The following is a 6,848-nucleotide window of genomic DNA, read 5'->3' on the forward strand; positions in this document are numbered from 1 at the left end:
ACCTAACTCAAGTCGTATGCAAACCTCCGCTTACCCAAGTTCTAAATTGACTTGTCACTTCCTCCTCTTCTAGTCATGTTTAACACTTGTTAAGTCACTCTAGTGAATAAACCATCTTGGAATTCTTGTCTCAACATGTTCTATTATATGCATTCAATTTAACTCATGAGGATATGACATTCCTCTTGTTTTCATACCATGGAATTAAATTCTCATTGAGAGTGTGGATATCAACATCTATAATTAGCATAAATATTGGCAAACAAAATAGCACCTAGATTGTTTTAAGTGTGAATTGAAAATTTTCATCGTATTTCCCCATATCCCTTAAGTGTGTCTCTCTGTATCTGCATGCATGTATGTGTATTTTTGTGTATACATAAATACACATAAATGTAGCTTATTGAGTTATCCTTACCTCAAAGCTAAAGGCTCACAAAGCCACTATATCATCCTTTGGTTCCTTAATTATTAACAAAATGGACTATGGTGAAGATTCTTATACTTTTGTGAAATAAGGAACTTAATGAGAAAATCTTGACCATGAGGAATATATATATAGTTGTAGTCCAAAAGAAAGTTGAAGTGACCTTTTATGAAACAAGAATGACAATAGGATTGTAATTTGAAATGCTTAACTTACATGTTCGCAAACTTTGTGAACATGCATTGAACTCAAGTATCTATTTTATTTAGAGGACACTTTTAGGTGGGTATAGATATCTTGAGATAGGTAAGTTTACCAATAATACTAGAAACGTTTGTCCCATAGAAGCTTTTAGTTGTTATAGTTGACGCTTGACAACATTCATCTATGAATCTCAAAGTATTGAATAAAGTTGGATAAACAAATGAGTGCTAGTGAATGCTTATTATGTATAGACATATGTACGTTTGTATAGAGCGGAAGGTGTGGGTCTTAATCACAAGATTGTTCACTACAACTAACACATTTTAAAAATCAAGAAAATTGTGAATGTGAAAGTCAATCTCGAAAGGAATTCTCAAGCCAACATAGTAAAAGAAAGCTCAAGCTTTGAGTCAAGCATAATCATTAGCTTGTGTCCTACCACGAGATATTTATATACATACAAGTAAACTCGCTTACATGCATATGCAGAATTGACTTTCTTACAACTAGCATTATTAATGGGACAATGTTGATATAAAATTCACCTATCATGGATTCCATTGAGAACATGAGAACCTCCAATTGATAGATGATAAAAATCTTGTATTCAACTTCAATTTACGAAAGAAAATGAATACTTATAAAAATGATGATGTGACAGTACATTTCAGTGGGTTCTACATTTTTGGTTGATGCCCTTGAACCATGCATGATACATATATAGTGATTGGTATGCTACATCCATTGATATAGTTAGAGCTAGGGAATCACATGCAGAGCTAGGGAATCACATGCAGCCATGGGCCCTCATGTGATCATGTGATGTATTCAAAATTGGAGAGAATGAACTCCCCCGAAGTTTTGCATGCCGTGTATGATGTGATATATGAGAAATTGGAGAGAATGAACTCTCCCAAAGTTTTGCATGCTACATGCTTCAATGTGGGCTCTGGGAGATCGAAGAGATGCCATTTAGGAAAGCCTTAATCAATGCAGGATTTCTTGTAGTCAAGAGTGAATATGTGAGAGAATACAGCCATAATCAGAAGAAAACAGAAAAGAAAATGGGCGGGGTGTCGATGTGCCGAGCCATAATCAGAAGACGTGAGAGCTTGTTTCTCATGGACGGGAGGAATTGGTGGAAGTGGAAGTCTTAGACGTAATAGAGTGAGGGAAGGGGCTTTAAAAGGCGCAAAGGAGGAAATACAATGGTATCAGCAGGCTGATTGGTAGCAGGAGCAGAGTATTACAACTCTCAAGGTAGCAAGAGAAGAGGACGGCTCATCGGATAGCAGAGGGAGAATCGGGCCCTATCCTCGACATATTGGTGGTTGTGATCAGTTAAGGGCCAGTATTCTGTGGGGCTTTTGATTCCTGCAGCTGATCATACATCCTCTGATATATTAATTGGGCCACCTTATCAATATACCTGCTCGGGCTTTTGATTCATTGGGTCCATCATCATCTTCAGATTCAGATTGTTTTCTTAGCATTCCGCTGCTGATTCATCTTCTTCTTCTTCTTGATCGCCTTCTTCCTACGGCTGTATATGTATTTGTTATCTTTGGAGCTGTTGGGATATTGGGCAGATGACGATGCAGCATCTTCAGGAATCTCAGCTCAAAGCTCCACATTTCATCTCTAAACTCGGCTCCTCCTCGAATTTCCGATGGATTTTTTGGTTCCCCATTTCAGCTGCAGTAGAATTGGAGGATTGGCGCAGCTTCTTTCAATAATTATCCCTGATATCCGATAATAAGATGATGATGGTGCAAATTCTTCACGTGTGAGACTTTTGAGATGAGAATCCTGATGATGCTGCACCGTCTCTCTCTCTCTCTCTCTCTCTCTCTCTCAACACACGAGCACACTTAGTAGTCATGAATCTGCCGTTTGTTATTAGGCTTCTTTCTAGTACGAGGAAAGATAAACATTAAGACTAGTGATAGATACGAAGAGTAGTAAGCTCATTATCATTTTGTATACTTATTATCAATAACTTCTCTAAATGTTTCCCATTTGTGATTGCCATGTAGGCTTCGTTTGGACAAACACACAAGTTGTGCATAAATCACACAAGGAACAATCAGTTTAAGTCGAGAAAATATGAAGAGAAGAAGGAGCTAAACGGATTATAAGGTTGCCTTGAAGTCAAAAGATAGCAAACTTTATCCATCTAACTTCACAAAGTAAGCGAGCTGTCTTCAAAAGAAGATGGTTAACGTATTAGTTTCTACATTCCACTTCTAACTTTTTAAAATAATCTTACATTTAAAATTTGTAGATAGTCTCTATGGAATCTCAAAAGGTTGTTACATGCCCCCTCTTTTACAAGATTTGCAAAATGTGTCACGAGCGAGTCCTTGCCTATTTCACCAAGGTATTTCTTTTCTTGTTTTACTTCTCAAAACCCTCGTCAAAACCACCCTCTATACTAATCTCACATGCAAAATTGGATGGAGTGAAGGATGTTGGTCATGCATATTGGTGAACTATTTGCCCAAGTGGGAAACTCCCACCTTATGTTGCTATCCTCCCCCTTCATTGCAAGTAGGGAGAGAGGACTCCTAATCCTATGTCTAATGCTCATTAGGGGGATAAGATCCTCAAAACTAATCATCATGTGAGAGTGGAGCTTGACTCATGTTGAGCATGCTATAAGGCCATCCTATGATGTTGGGGCTATTTTCAAAGCTATAGTCATGCTTAACACCAACAACATCCATGTTGAAAATATGCAAGCATTCAATGATGACAAGAGAGTGCAGAATGCGCAAATCTCCCTTTCAATGGCAAGCATGTGTAATCACTATTTTGACTTTTCTACATGTGGTGTTTTCATGTATTTGGTGGGCAAGATCCCCTTAGAAGAGGAGTTCCCCCATATGGTTGATGGGCACCGCTCATGCTAGGTGCATGCTTGCTTACTATCATTTCGTTGCTGGAGGTTTCTTTCAAGTGCTCTTGGCCTAGACTAAAGAGAAAGAATGGGTTCTTTCTTGCTAAACTAGCTTTTGTGGAGAACTTGTGCACTGCTAACATTGGTTGTCAAGTTTCTCACCTAATGGGATTCTTTTGTTTGAATGCCCAATTTGGATTTCATTCCCAGGCCTACACAACCTTTCGGAGAAAGAAGTCAAGGCGATTGCTCCTTCTTTGGGCGAATAGCTTGTATTCTCTCCTACAAGTGCATCGAACCCCTAGAAGTTTTGAACCTAGTTGATGTTATAAATATTGAAGTGGTATGTGAAGTTAAGTTTTCAACTTTCCCTAATTCTTATTATGTTGGCCATGCATGACACTGATCATTTTGCAAGAAATTATCTAGAGAGGATAGATGATGAGAATCACTATTGTGAATGGAGAAGTTGATCTCCAAGTGCTCTTTCACGGAGGGAATGTAATTAATGCAGATTTCTCGATAGACCTATTGGCGTCACGATCAATAGATCGATTTATTGTTTTAGTTTTCCGCACAATTTGTTTTATTTTGTCTCATCTCACCTAGTTTTCTATAATGAAAAGGTATTGCACTTGTCCAAAGGGAATGTCCACAAGGGAATGAAGTTGCAACTCTGAGGAAGAAGCTACTATTATTTCGTGAAAGAGAAGTAGCCGCTATCACACGGAATAATATGTGCAAGTTCATGAAACTCGCTCGTTGCAAGGATGTTTTGCGAGATGGAAGCCTCCCTTCATGAAAAGAAATCCTCAGCAAGAGACTCAAAAATTGAGCTTTTGGTTTTGATCACTTACACTATTCATTGCACTTGAGTTAGAGTTGTGCCGACTCGTATATTTGACTTCAGAACATATAATGTTAGATAGATATACAAGTTAGTGTGCTTTAGACAAGAATTAACATTTTAATGACTTAATGTGACTGATAATTTCTTCAAAAGTCACCAAAGCTCTTTCCTTCGTTTGGGATTATGAGTGTAAAATATAGAAATAATTCTTTGATGTAGAGATGCTTGCATATAGGTAAGCCTTGAGGTTAAAACACAAATAATATTCCACATATATAGCCTTGGCCTCACCAAATCAATCGATAAGAAATATATATTATGCAGTCAATCAATAGAATTGAAAATTATGGTCCTTAGGCCATTCTTTCATTTCAGCGTGCTTTGAAAATAGAGCTCGTACTTGAATCCTCTGTATCAGTGACAGCATGCATATGTTCAGATTATGTGATATTTGCACATGACGCGGTTTCAATATTAGTGTTTCCAGAGGTGCTGAGTGGAGACTCACTGACAGTGAAAGATCAATACGGAATAATAGCTATATCACTCGAAGTTGGATCAAGACTATATAAATAAGGTACACCGGTTGAGATTCCAACATGTCCATTACAATGGCGATGGCCATGCTGAGCAGAGAAGACATAGGGCGAGATGTTGAGCTTCATCTTCATGTTCATGATTATGAGCGATATAAGCCATAGTGGGTGCTTCTTCTTAGCCCTTGCTGATCGTTGCTTTGTGGCTGAAGCCCAGGATGGCAATCACAGCCAGAAGGTTGACTGTGTAGAAGATCGGGTCTTCTTCACCATCGTCGTTGTCTTCTCCCTCGTCACCATTGTCATGACTGTAGGCTGGCAAGAAGGTAGGAAGGTCTCTGCACCTTCGAAGTAGTAGTAGCTATAGAGGTGATGGTGAATATAAACAAGCACAGAAGCTTGTCGAAAATGGTGGTGACGTCCTCCAAAGCACCACTAGAGATCAATAGTTCATCCAGAATTACGAAGAGGAGAAGAGGCTCAAAGATGCCACACAGAGAAACAATTGTTTCAATCAGCTGGTCGTTTTTTTTGTCCACCGAAGCTTGATGAGCCTGTCAATGGCGTTTGCTCGCCTTTTAAACTGAAAAAAACTCCATCAATAGCGCCACCTTACGCCGGTTGCACATTAGAGCTCATGGCTTTTCCACAAGAATGCTTTTAACGTCAATGATTATGTCAATCTTGTCGCCTCCAAAAAACTTATAAAAAGCATTCAATTTTTCTCTTCTGACATCAAGGATGATGCTTTAGTAGCACCTTTGCTTCTGCTATACATTACGATAAGAGCATATGATCATTCAAACACTTTCACTATCTGCCATTATCCATGGGTATAAAACACTCTTCCATTCCATGAAGTGCAATAGTAAGCTTGCAATGGTAATTCACTTCTCAATAGATACCAAGAGACGCCATTGTCCAAGCTATGTGTAATCCCGATAAGCTTTGTCAAAACTAAATATATCTTTTTACAATGTGGTAAGTCTTTTACATGATATCGATTCTCACATTGAACATACTACAACATACTTCTTGTAGAGCTTGTTTTATCGTGACTGTTATTGCAAAAAGAACATTGACACTTTGGCCAAAACTAGTCTCCTTTCAGGATATTTTATATCTGTAAGCAAGATGTGTAATAGGTGGAGAGACAGTGGTCACATCATAGCAAGTCTCCACCATTTTCACAAAGAAAGCAAGTGTCGAATGTAGCAATACTCCACTTAAATGTCCATGATATGAGCGGATAACTTTTAGCTTTTGTAGGCTACTAAATGTTGAAGCAATTTTGCATATAAAGAGACATATCCTCTGCACTGGCAACATCCGAATTACAAGTCACATGGGGAAAGTCCAAAGCAAAGAATCAACATCATGACCTTTTCCTTTAGTCCTTGAATCTTCTAAATGGAAACCTTCATATGAACCTATTTTTCCATCCATTGTGCCCTAACAAGAATATGATTTGGAAAAGAATTTTGTGCCTAATCATTCATGCAATAATTCAAATGATGCTTCCACACAAAAATTTATGATTGCACTGAAGAAAATGTGCTTAGCCTATCTGCATGTGCTCATGTGTCATGCGAAATGCACATAAAAAGACACACAAAATGGTAAATAAATTCCTAATGACGCGGATTAATGTGTTCAAATTCTTGGCAAAAAACTCCCTCCAAATGTGCACATCCTTTGGATGGACCTCTTTGAGCTTTTGTACAGATCTCTCAATATCTTCAAATCTCCTCTCCAATTGGCAAACACAAAGAGCTAAAAGATCCTCTCTAGTCATCTCTTCTTGCTGCCACGGTAAAGCACTGCAAGTAAGTGTGCAAGTCTCAATAGGCATAACTAGCTTCTGCCCATATATCAACTCAATTGGTATATATCCTGTAGTCACACTGTGAGTAGTGAGATTAGCCCATAAGG

At 38.3% G+C, this 6,848-nt stretch overlaps 1 long non-coding RNA gene across 1 annotated transcript; it reads left to right on the forward strand.

Annotated features, from left to right (window-relative positions):
* The first annotated feature begins 1,399 nt into the window (after nt 1–1,399).
* Nucleotides 1,400–5,932, forward strand: LOC148026723 (uncharacterized). Its single transcript, XR_015692883.1, has 3 exons — nt 1,400–1,971; nt 2,668–2,820; nt 2,916–5,932. It is a non-coding gene; the product is annotated as an uncharacterized LOC148026723 (long non-coding RNA).
* Nucleotides 5,933–6,848: the final 916 nt, after the last annotated feature.

This window comes from Lygodium microphyllum, chromosome 13 (genome assembly GCF_053477565.2).
Source record: "Lygodium microphyllum isolate KBCC chromosome 13, Lygodium_microphyllum_v1.1.10, whole genome shotgun sequence".
Classification (NCBI taxonomy): domain Eukaryota; kingdom Viridiplantae; phylum Streptophyta; class Polypodiopsida; order Schizaeales; family Lygodiaceae; genus Lygodium; species Lygodium microphyllum.